The sequence below is a fragment of the Ambystoma mexicanum genome, chromosome 3p (assembly GCF_040938575.1).
Source record: "Ambystoma mexicanum isolate Mex_15411 chromosome 3p, UKY_AmexF1_1, whole genome shotgun sequence".
In the NCBI taxonomy this organism is placed as follows: Eukaryota; Metazoa; Chordata; class Amphibia; order Caudata; family Ambystomatidae; genus Ambystoma; species Ambystoma mexicanum.
Genome location: NC_090925.1, coordinates 436,369,269 through 436,382,293, shown reverse-complemented (window position 1 = coordinate 436,382,293; position 13,025 = coordinate 436,369,269).

Sequence of the window (13,025 nt, the reverse complement as noted above, 5' to 3'; positions counted from 1 at the left end):
CTCACATCCAAATTAAGAGGTGTTGTGTTGTTAATCCGATTGAACTCTTACCTTTCCCGCAAGATACTACTTGCGGCGATGAAGAGTCACATGACTGTCTGTATACTACCGAACAAGAGACAAAGGGTAGAATTGATCTGAAAGACACTCCTTTGGATAATCTGCAAGGAGAGCTGTTTTGTGATGGCTCCTGTTTCAAACTTCCGGATGTTACATCCACAGCTGCTTATGCAATCACCACATTAAGCATGGTTGTGGAAACCAAGAGAATCATGCATAACTCTGCGCAGGCCGCAGAGATTATAGCATTGACCCGAGCTTGTGAACTTTCCAAAGGGCTTGCAGTAAACATATATAGTGATAGTCAGTATGCAGGATAATAACAGGAACCTGTTATTTAGGGATCCTGTTACCTGGGGTGTTTATAGTTAGTACAATAGAAGTTTCAAAGTCTCGTCCACGGCGGGACGAGAACGGTGACACTCCAGCACAAATCTTGGGAGATATAGCAAAATCAGTTGTGCCATTTTGGGGGCAAATAGTGAATTCCGAAGATATTAGAAGACTAACGAGAGTACAGGAGAGAGCCATCAACCGGACCACGGACATACTCTATAATATGACATTAGAACAGAAAGCGATAAGACTAGTAGCGCTTCAGAACCGGATGGCATTAGATGTCATTCTTGCAGAAAGTGGTGGAGTGTGTAAATTAGTGGGGTCCGCTTGCTGTGTTTTTGTGCCAGATTCCTCCCCAACTATCTTCAAGGCAATACAGAATCTGCACGTCCTTAGTTCAGAAATGCATGTTCCGAGGGAAATTGGGATCTTAGTGCTTGGTTCTGGGACTTCTTGCGATCTTGGGGTTGGAAGGTACTTTCGGTCTTACTGATCATTTTGGGAATTCTGTTGTTCCTTTGTTGTTGTATTCAGTGTCTACCTAGTATATGTTCGATGCTAGGGGGATGTTGCGCATAAGCGATAGGTACGATAGGACATAAAGTGTATGCCCCGGATTAAACTTCCAAGGAATACGTGTTAAAAGAAATTTTAGCGAATTACTTGATGGCGATAGATATTTCTGACAGCGATTCAGGGTGCATGGACGATGATGCATGGAGTTATTTGCAAGGAGTTCCGAAGTAGTTTAGCACTTGGCATAGGCCAAAAGGAGGGTTTGTCAAATGAGAAATTATATCGTACCTCCTATTGCAACGAATATATGTATATTGGCCTACGCCAAGCTGCTTGTGAGCCACTTGCGAAGAAATCCGTGTTTGAAGGTCCTGACCTTAGAATCAATGTAAGCCGCCATTTTAGGTCAATCTGCCATTTTAGGTTTGCTTTGTAAAGTCACCCTGTGAGTTAAAATGGTGGACGATGTCATTCCGAAATAAAACATGGCCGTCTTGACCTCTGTGTGTAGCTAATATGTAACTTGCCTGCAGGCCACTTGTTGAGGTCGTGAACTGAGACCTTGTCCTTCGTTGACCTGTGTGTAAAGGATTACTCGTGTCAATTAAACTAATCCGCGAGCATATGTTAAGAACAATGTATTCAAATACTGAACTGAGAAAATGTAAGAAGATTCAATTCAACACTACAGCTAAGTCAATGCCTAGTCTGGGATACTGAATGGAAACCCTTATTGATATATCTTTATGTCCAGTTCATGAGTTCTGGATGACTACCCCTATATAACACCCCTCTCTTATAATCCCCCTAACCCCACTGAGCCAAGAAGTAGTTCTGTTTGCAAGTTTAAAAGGTTTATTTGAGAATTTAAACAATATATATATATATATATATATCACCCTTTATAATAAATTAATATCTGATAGTACACTTAGACATATGATGTTGATCAACAATGGGTAATCTGGCACTAGCACACTTCTTTACAATCAATGAGGAGATAGTATAGGATGGATAAAGTAGCGAAACTACTTTTATGATTTCAAGGGAAAAGCAATGAGGAATAAAATGCAGTACAGAAATACTTGATATGATTTTAGCAAAAGATAAAATAATCACTTTTTCTCTGGCAATTCACCCCCTCCCCTATGCAATGTAAGAAATGGAAGGAGATGGAAGTAACACACACAGTTCTTAGGAATGCAATCAAATATAATTCAGTTCACCCCAGCAAGCTTAGACCACAGATAGAAGTTTGAAACACAGGCCCAAAATGCTTTTAAAAGGTGATGGCAATGAAGTGAGAAATATGCTGAAAATGGTTTTAATTCCCTTTAGGAGGTTCAAGGGGAGTGGTAGCTACTTGGGATAAGTTCAGGCTCACTTTAGCAATGATTCAGAGATGGTGATTAAGAGGCAAACAAATTTTTAGCAAGGAAAGAAATGACTGCTGATGGTTACACGTGGCTGGATTTTTAACCAAATCGCAAATCGCGGTAAAATTCGCGAGTGCGTGAATCGTGATTACGGCAAAGGTATAAATCATTTCTAGGCTTGTTGGAAAGCTGAGATTCTAAGCCTTCAGAGGAAAGTTAAACCATTTTTCGGATTTAAAGTAAACTCAAAATGACAGGTGACAGCTTTGCAGCTGCAGAATTGACAAGTGACAGTGGTGCAGCTTTACAAAATGACAAGTGACAACTTCTAGGACGCAGTTCTGGTTAGATTAAAATAGTTTGGATTAGATTAGATTATTTTAAACTAAGAGCTTATTTCTGTCACAATCTGACCTAAGTACTCACAATATATTTTGGAAGGACTGGACCTCGTCACGGATCTGATCAATCAAGCTAGCGGCACTTCACAGCGATCTGGTCTCTGGGTCTGCGGTTCTGCACGGTCTGGTCTGGTCTGGTCTAGCATTGGTCTGGTCTGTCCGGATACAGCGGTCTCTGCACGGCTCCTGGATCTCTGCACTGGTCCGGGCAAAAGTTCTTGGCAAGGGATTCAAGCAGCTCGCCCGGCTGTGAGTAGCTTGCAATGATTTGAGGCCTGCTGCAGATAACTCAGCTTGTGGTTTTAGGCCTCTGATTTAGGTTCTAAAGTATAAGTTCTAGGTTCTGGAGTATGTAGCTGGAGTCAGTATGGAACTGGTATCTTCTGGATGTTGTGTGGTCCGGCAAAATGCTCCGCAGCAACTGGATTTGAATGTCTCTACCTGTCCCAGCAGTCTCTTTTTATGTGTTTTGAAAATGGGTGTGTGCCTGGGCCTAGCTAAGCCTGCCCCTCTCTACTTGTCATTGGCCCAATTCTCTCCTCTCCCATGATTGGGGGAAGGAAATGTGAGTCAGAGTGATGCTGTAGGTTTTATGGGTCAGAGGATCCTCCCCTGGTCAGTTTGCCCACAAATCTATATTTGTTTCAAATACATATTGCACAGATACACAGTTGTTTAAAATTACATGCACCCATCACATATCACATGAGGGATTTAAGAAAATGAATTCCCCACAGTTCTGGGTTGCTTTTGGCAATCAGCATTGCCATTCCCAATGGTTTCAGGCTACTGTGTGGGTAGCCCAATTGTGGTTTTAGGCAGTGCCCTCCTGTGCTCACAACATAGGCAAAAATGGGTGGCAGCCTATTCTTCATGGATTTTCCTGTGCATTTTCTGGGAAGCTCTGGCTATCATGATGTTTTCAATGCCAGTAATGCACAGTTTTTGTGGTAGGGCTCGGATGCAACATCCCACAAGCCCCCCTCTTGCGATGGCCATTCTGTTTCACTGATGGAACTCGCAAGATCTTGGATGTTCTCCTCATCTTCTTCCGGTAGATGGCACAGTTCAGCATCTTTTTCTCCATCCGGTCGGATCGATCGGTTCTCCTCGCCGGTCCTGATGGGAAGTTTGGGCGGTACCCCGGGCCCCTTGGGTCTCTGCTCCCGGTCTCCGGATCGTCCTCCTTGGCCAGTCTCCAGGTTTTCTTTCTCCTAGGACGACAAAGGAAAAGCGGCAATACCTATTCATGGACATTTCTCCCCCACCATTGATATAGTGGGATGGCATATATATTTTAGAACTCAACAAATATGAACATGCACATTTTTTTTTTAAATTAAGTGACAGAAACACATAACTTGAGAAACACAGAATTTGATAGGCTATATGTAGGATATTTTAGGGTTGGAATTGAATTACTCTGGAGCGGTACCCTCTGGGATCACAGAGGACTCCTCCAGTTGCTGCAAAGTGTGCCTGGGATGGCAACACTTCAACTGGTTTATGTGGACCCACTTGTCTTCCCCCTCTGCCAAACCACCTTTGGGGATGCGGATCTTGTAGGCCACAGGGGAGATCTTGTCTATAATCTCAAAGGATCCCTTCCATGTAGGCAGAAATTTGCGCTGTCTTGCCTGGTTTCTTTGGAAGTTGTATAAATAGACCCAGTCCCCCACCTGATATTCCTTCCTGGAAGTTTTCAGGTCATAGTGGGTCTTCATACTCTCAGCTGATCTTTCTAGATTCCGCTGAGCATAGGCAAAAGCATGTTGAAGGTGTTTCCTTAAATTCTCCACATACTCATGAGTTGTGGAGGCATTTATCAACGTTTTCTCTTGGGTTCTGTAGAGCAAATGCTGGGGAAGCACCATCTTGCGTCCAGTCATCAACTCAAATGGTGACATGTTGGTTGCAGATGAAGGGGTAGATCTGATGGCCATTAGGACCAGAGGTAATCGGACATCCCAACTTGGCCCAGAATCTGCCACAAACTTCTTTAAGATGCTCACAATTGTCCGGTTGTAACGTTCCACTGCTCCAGAAGAAGCTGGCCTGTAAGCAATATGTAGCTTTCTTTTGACCCCCAGTACCTCCCACATCTTTGTCATCACTTCACTGGTGAAGTGGCTACCTCTGTCTGACTCAATCCTTTGAGGTAGACCAAAACGGGAAAAGATGTGGTTAATCATCAGGGCAGCCGCAGTTTCTGCCTTGCAATTTGGGGCTGGGAGACATTCCACCCACTTGGTAAACAAGCATGTCACAGTCAACATGTACTTATTCCCCCTAGCAGAGCGAATCACGGGGCCTACAAAGTCTATGTGCAAATCTGACCATGGCAGTGTCATCCCCATCTTTTGGAGAGGCGCACGGTGTGTGAGGGATGATGGCTGAAATTGTGCACACACAAGACACCCCTTCAAGTATTGGTCGAGGTCCTGCCCCATGTGTGGCCAGTATGCAACCTCTCTTAAGATTTCCAGTGTTGTGTGAAACCCCCTATGAGCGGCGGTGGCCACATCATGGGCGTGACTTAACATCAGGCTTCGGAATGAGGTAGGAACCACCCACTGATCGTGGCCAGCTTTGGATTTCCTTACCAGCAAACCGTCTTGGATTCGGAACATTTTTGGACATTTCATTAACACTCTTAGGTCCTCTTTCCCAATGTAATCAGTATCCGTCAGGGGAAAGTTCTCAGGGTCCTCAAGGTGTTGGTAAAACTTACCAATAATTGGATCCCCCTTCTGAGCTGTAATTAAATCAGCATCAGGGGTCTCCTTACTCCATTGTGCAGTTGAAAGATCATTGTGAGCACTTGTCTGGGACCTAGTGATAGCGGTGACCTTGATTTCCCCCAACAGGGACTCTATTTCGATTAGATCCCCTTGGATGGCCCTGGTTTTGGCCAGCTGATCAGCTAAGTCATTTCCAGTTTTGTCTGGTCCCTCTACTTTGGAATGACCCTTGATCTTCTTCCAGTAGATGGTCATCCCATTCGAGGTGACCAGATCATCAATGTTTTGGATTAACTTCCCATGTTTCAGGGGTTTGTTATTAGCGCATAACATGCCTCTGGTTTTCCAGTTGACCAGGTGCTCCACGAACCCGTTACGTACATAAACCGAATCTGTGATTATGACCAGTTCGTGGAGTTGATGCTGGACAGCAGTGAGGATGGCCTGATGCACAGCCATTAATTCTGCCACCTGACTACTTCGGGGACCAATTTTGTATCCAGCGGAGGGTTCTGGAAACTCCTTCACCCAGGCATTCCCTACGCCGGCCACCAGTTCTTTCTCCCCGTTGTTGTCAACATGGTACGAGCATCCATCCACATAGACAGTGGGCATTCTCTCACACTTGTCCTCTTCAAAGACTTTGTGTGGGGAATTAAGGTATGCCTCCATGTTGTCCTTGATTTTTAGACTTTCGTCCTCGAGACAGTTTTCTCTGGCACAATCATGCAAGTCAGCCAGACCTTGCGCGAGGGGACTCTTCTTGTTTTGGCCATATCTGACCTCCACAGGAAAGCCTTGCATTGACAGAATCCAGGAAGTAATTCGGGAATTACTCACATTTCCGGCCCGGATTCTGTCACTTTGGAGATATTGTAGAGGCTGGTGTGGAGTCTCCACTATGATGTGTTCCCCATGGATAAACGGGCGGTAATTCTTCAATGCCCACACCGTTGCCAGGAGTGCCTTCTCACAATCGTTGAATTTTTCCTCCACAGAGGATAAAGTTTTGCTCGCATAGGAGATTACTTTATTGACCTTGTCATGCTTTTGGTATAATACTGCCGTCAAGCACGTATTAGAGATCCCTGTCTCCAGCAAGAACTCCTTGTTTCTGACAGGGTAAGCTAGACAGGGTGCTTGTGAGAGGCTTCTTTTGAGTTGTCTTACTGCCTCGGCTTGTTCTGGACCCCATTCCCACTTGACCCCCCCTTCAGGAGATGAATCAGGGGTCTGGTGATCTCTGCGTAGCCCTCAATGAACTTTCTGCTGTAATTAGTCAGTCCAAGGAGGCTCCTTAGTTCCCGCAGAGTTGTGGGGTCTTTCAGTTTCTGAAGTGCTTCCACTTTCTTTTCCTGGGGACAGAGACCCTGAGGAGTAATCTCATGCCCCAAGAAATTAACACGGGTTCTACACCACTGTGCTTTCTGAAAGGAAAGTTTTGCTCCGGCGGCCCTCAACTGGGTCAGAACATAACGGATCTCCGCTATGTGTTCCTCCACAGATGAACTTTTGATCAGGACATCATCTGCATAAGCAAGGTTACCCTTTGCACCCAGGTCGGGCATGGCCTTGTGTAGGAAAATGTTGAATTCATTGCCGGAGTTGAGGTCTCCGAAGGGAGTCCGGGTCCATGTGTACTGCTGGCCCCCAAAGGTAAAAGCAAGCTTGTATTGGTCCTCCCTACTGACAGGCACAGTCCAGTATCCATTGGTCAGGTCTATTGCAGTGAATACCTGTGACCCCTGGATCTGGGCCAGCCCTTGGTCAATGTAGGGCAGAGGCCATCGGGAAGTATGGACCCGTTTGTTGAGCTCCCTAAGGTCGGCGCAGAGTCTCCACTGGCCGTTTAGCTTCAATATTCCCAGCACCGGATTATTGAAAGTGCTGTGGACTGGACGGATTATTCCCCGGGACTCAAGGTTCTTAATTATTTCAGTAAGGGACTCCATGGATGCGAGAGGCAAGCGATATTGCTTCACAAACACTGGAGTCATTCCAGGGTCCGTGGGAATTGTTGCGGTGTGGATGTCGGTGCGACCACAGTCATATGAGTCTACCGCAAAGAGATCTTGGAAATCCAAGAAAACTTGTTTCAACTTTTGCTTCTGTTCCAGAGTCACACAGGCATCAGCTAGGTTGACTCTCTCTTCCACCATCTGCCTGAAGCCTGGAAAGACTTCTGGTTTAGCTATCTCAGCGGCCTCCTCCAGCTGGGTGGAGAAGTCCCTGGTCAGAGTGCTGATTTGGACTGGAGGCCTTAGGTGGGAAAGGCAACCCTCATGGACCTGGAAAATCACCTCATCCCTCCTGAAGTCACAAGTCACATCTTCCTTACCATATGGGGCAGGAAGTGTAAACCAGGAAGTTCCCCCATGGCGAGTAAAAATCCTGCCTGGTGTTGTATTGTCATCACTGTCACTGTCAAAACAGTCCTTGGGGATTGGTCCTAACAGTTAATTTCCTAAATCGATGGAAAAATGTTGGTCATCAACCGCCATTCCAATTATGGTGCCTGCTGCTAGAGTAATACTCTTTAAGCCGCTGTTATCCACCTCTATTAGAATGGTGTCATGTTCTATGTTGACTAATGGAGTTGGGTTTACCCCCAACCCTTGCTGTTGGAGAGAAGCGTTTAGATGTATGTAAGCATCAGGGTTTTTCAAATGTTGTCCTCTTTTAACTTTCACTTCCAGGGAGAATTGTCGGGTCCTTTCTGGGATGGTGACTTCCTCTTTGATCTGAATTTCAACTGCATAAGGTAGCAATTGAGCTGACCTAAATGCTTTTTCTGGATCATCAAAGCCCATGGGATTATCCGCTAATCGGGACCAAGCTTTGAAGTTTATTAGGTCCAAACTAATGGCAAAGCGATTGAGAATGTCACTGCCTAAGTAAAAGGTGGCAGTGACGTCTCGCACGACCCAACAATTATGGACTATGCTCTTGTTGCCAATGGAGATTTTGAGCATACACCTGCTTGGCAGGAGATGTTTGGAATTAGGTGCTTCCAGGTCCATTTCCCATTTGTCTATCAGTTTGAATGTGGGAATGGTTGGATCTTTTGGGAGTTGGCGGAACATGGCTTCGCTGATGAAGCTCTTACCGTTGTTCACACACACTCGAGCGAGAACAGAGTCCTTCCCATCATTTAACTGGACAGGGATGAACAACTGCTCTCCAATTTGCTGAATATCAGCCAGGCTCTGAGCTGATTTCACATCTTTCTGGACTATAGGAGTGGGAGTTTCTGATTGTGGATTAGTAAAGAATTTCAGGGTGTTTCCTTCCAGTGTGGAATACCACCTTAAACTGGAAAGAAGGTTGATTTTCATAAATAGAGAGGACCCCCCATCACCAGTCTGTTGTCCTACTGCTATTACTGTCACGTCTGGAATTTGGTTGTTCTGGAAGTGAAATTCTACTTGGTCAGATTTTTGTTCAACCATGTGGCATGTGCCGTTTAAACTAACATGGTTGACACTCTGTTTTAATTTTATTGGTCGGCTAGTCTGGGTCCAGAGGACCTTGTTTACGCAATCTGATAGGGGTGACAACCTTCTCAGGAGGTCATTCCCTAGTAAACAAGGGGTGCCCTCTGGAGTCACTATTATGACCGGGTGTTTCACCTTGTGTCGCCCAATTTTGATGTCCAAATCTGCAGTCCCCTCGACAGGAATTTCCTTCCCGTCAAAGTTCTGCAGTTGTCCAGGAAGAGAGGTGAGAGGAATACGGTAATTCTCCCCCCTTCCTGCATTTAGTTCATCAAAGGCCCTTTTGGACAGAAGGGTAGCTTTGGATCCAGTGTCCACCAGTGCCAAAATTGTACCCTGCCCCTGTATTTGTACCGGGGCAGGGTATCTTCCCTCCTTCTCCTCAAGGGGGCACAGATAATGCACATTTTTGGACAATTGGTGGGCTAACTTTCTGGTTTTGGACATTGCTAGAGAAGAGATTTGGGCAGAATTCTGTGGAGAGTCTTGGGAATCTGAAAGAAAAAGTTGGTAACTGGAGATCAGAGCCATTGTGGGTTCCCCTGGTTCCGGTTCTGGGCCGCCCCCTCTTTTTGGAGGCAGTCACCAGGATGGGTTTGAACCAGGTGATTTCGGTATTGTCGGTTCTGGGATGAGATGATGGGCGGCGGTAGCTCAGTCTCCACATCTCCCCAGTCTGAATTGACATCCCATGGGACCCATTTTTCCTTGGGAGGAGTTCCCCCATCTCTGAAGGAGAAGATCCTTTTCCCAGGATCTTCTGAGGATCCCTCTCCCTCAAATTGGAAGACCTGTACCTCCTCCACAAAGTGGGTCTGTTTGGGTCCTTTGTTTCTCCTACCTCCTCTCTGCTCCTTGGGTGGCAGACTTTCAGGGGTAGGAGATTTTGTTTCCGGTTCCTGGTTTTCCAGGGGCTGTTTACAAGTTGGGAAGGAAGCTTCCTCCAAGGCTTTACACATCCCTTCCCCTTGTGCCTCCTCCCTGGGAACCGGTGGGTTATCGGGGTGCTGCCCCCGTCATTGTTCTGGAGCACCAGGTCCAGAGTTTGGGGCATTCTGCGGTGGCATGCTCATCTGAGGGTTCTGTTGAGCCCTCAGTATGTGACCCAGATCCCGTGCCATATTTTGGACCTGGCGCTCAAGTTGTGAAACCCGCTCAGGCTGATACGGGGCTCTATTTTCTCCCCTGGGCTGATCCCGGGAAGGGTAGCTATCCCTTCTCTGGTAGTACCCCTGGTTGGTAAGATTTTGGTACCCCTCCACCCTTGTCCTCCCCTCTCCCGGATTAGGTTGTCTGGGCTCTGGGAATTGGGGAAAGAAGGATGGATGATTTTGGGGCCGGAAATTGGGTGGATAGCTGGGGAAAAAGTTCTGCCCAGGATTTGGAGAATTTCTGCCCTCCTGGGGGAAGTTAGGAGGGAAGTTCCCTGGGTCAGGTGCTTGGCTGGATCCCCCCCTTGGGCTGGAGGAGTCCACACATAACCCAGGATTGGTCGGTTTCCCTTGTAGCGGGGACTTATATAGTCAGGGGAGCGGGGGACCCCATTTGTGGGACTACCTCCTCGACTCCCTGTCTGTGACTGGCCCGAGGGCCTTCTGGGCTGTGAATTATTTGGTGCAGGCAGGTTTTTAGGCCCCCCCATCTCCAAATATAAAACGGGGGCAACCTTTACCTCTGCCACTTTGGCAGCAGCAGGGGTGCTGTTGGTTTTGGGGTTTTTCGGCGTGTTATTTTTATTTTCGATAGGCTTCTGCACCTCATAGATCCGGGTAGCCTGTTCAATGTCCCAGTCTAAAGATCTTTTCTCATGAAAATCTCTCACGAGCTGGGTCATTATGTATTTGGGTAAGGCATGGAAAACCGTATTGATGAATTCTCTGCTATCCGTGCGCACCCTTCTGGTGGTCTGCGCAAAAGCACGTTTTAATTCTTGCACAAACTCTTGTGGGGCCTGATCCTCCCCACATTGCAAATTGTAGGCTGCCTTGCGAGCCTCTTGAGGATTTCTGTGAACAGAAAAAAGTTTCAAGATGGCCGCCTTATAGGTGGACCATCTTAAATGATTTTGGTCCTCCAGCCCCGCAAAGAAACTGGAGTATTCTGGGGAGAATGTCCATTTGACGTACTGGATGCAGCTACTGCTGTCCTTCAAATGGAAAGTCTCCATCATTTGCTCATAGAGCTCGAAGTGTTCCCAAACGGAATACTTGGCGTTCTTATGATAAGGCGTGATGACACTCCTTATTGCCTTTATTTGCTTCAATGGGTCCTTAAGCAAGGCCCTTTATGCCTTATTGGCCTTTTTAGTTCGGGTAACCCTGGTCCATTCATCCTCTGACTCAGAGGCACTGCTCCCAGAGGTTCCTGTCTGATCTTCCAGGTTTTCCCGGATTCTGCGAGCCTGGGAATGGCTGGCAGAATGTGGGGACCTGGTCTCCTGTGTCCTGCGCCGTTCAGAGGAGTCTTCAGATTCCTCCTTGCTGCCAGGATTTGATGGGTACCCCCCCCCCACTGACCTAACTGGGCAGGAGTTTTCAGGATGCCCTTAATGGGCCTACTCTCCTGGGGTTCCCCACTAAATTGCACTGTGCTTGGGTGCCCATACCCGGATGCCCACCCCTCCATTCCTGGGAGGTACTGGCCTATGAGCCCCATACTTCTGGTTGGATAGTAATCTGCCATCCCTGTGGCCCGGTGCTCATGTGCGCGAGGGGTCATGGGGGTGGCAGAGTCCAGGGACTGAGAGATATGAAGGCCTCTGGTACTAGGGCTCCTGAGGTTATGCTCAGGAGTCTCCCTCTCCCAGCGAACCTGGTCTCTATCTGCCCCTGCTCCCTGTTGCAATGTAAGAGCCTGCGCTTTCAGTTCCTCAGTTAAGGCCTTACTAGACTCTATCAGTCTCTCCTGCATCGCTACCTGTTGTTGTAGCCTATCATTGTGCTGACAGAGAGCCTCATTTTCTCTCTGTGCCTCCTGATTGGTCCTGGAGTACTGAGCCAGTCTTTGCTGCAGGAGGGTTACCTCCTGAGTCCCTTCCCTACTGGCCTGCTCCTTTCTTGCCAGAGCCTCCTCCACCCTCCTGGTGTGCTCTAACAAGTTCTGGTGTTCTTTTTGGAGGTCACCCAGTCCCTGGAGGGCCAGGTGATTTTCTTCCATTTTCCTTTTTAAATGGCAGACTTCATGGCCTAAGGTGTCCCTTTCCTGACTAAGAGTCTGCATCTGTGCCGCCAGGTCGTCCCTTTGCGCTCCTGATCAAACACTGCCTGGGTATCCAGGTCTTTCAGAATCAATTTATTGCTTTCTGCCTTTTCCCTATCTAGGTGGCTTTGCAGGGTGACTACCTGCTCAGCACATACCATATTGAAATCTAATTGTTGCTCCAGCTTTTTCTGGCTCTGTAGTAGGGAGTCCAAACCTTCTTGGTACTCCTTTTGCAAGGCAAGAAATCTGGTATCCTGATCAGCCTTTTCCTGTTGCAGGATGTCCATATCCTCTTTTATTTTAATGATATACTGCCTATTATCATTTTCTAACTCCTGGCTCCTCTGCAGCCTCTGCTCAGAAGAGACCAGGTCAGATTGGACCTTCTCTAATGCCATCTGTCGCTTATTTGCCAGATCTTGGCTTTCAGTACATTTATCCTGCATGTCTCCCATATATAGGTACAGGTATGCCGCTATCCTGGCAATCTTATTGTGTTCATCTTTGGCTTTAGGAGCCATATATAGTTCACTCAGGGCCACATGTAATGGACCCTGATCTCTCCATATGTCTGACCCTGTTTCAGTGACCTGTTGCGCGATGGCCTGCAACCAGACCGTTTGGTCCTGGTGAGTCCACTCACCTCTCACAAATAGCTTATGTAAGAGGTGCTCCCTCCCTATTTTCATGTCTACCAAGGTCGTCATTCTAGAGATTGATCTCTGTCCTGACGTACAGAAATTAGTATTTTATTTTTGCAAAACAGACCTTTTCCTTAGAGTGTCCCTTTGAAGAGTGCTTTACAGCGTAAAACAGCGTGGTGATCCGACCGGATGTATGTATCCCGTCAGTTAGCACACTGTATTAAGCTGCAAAAGTGATAGATCTAACCCAGAC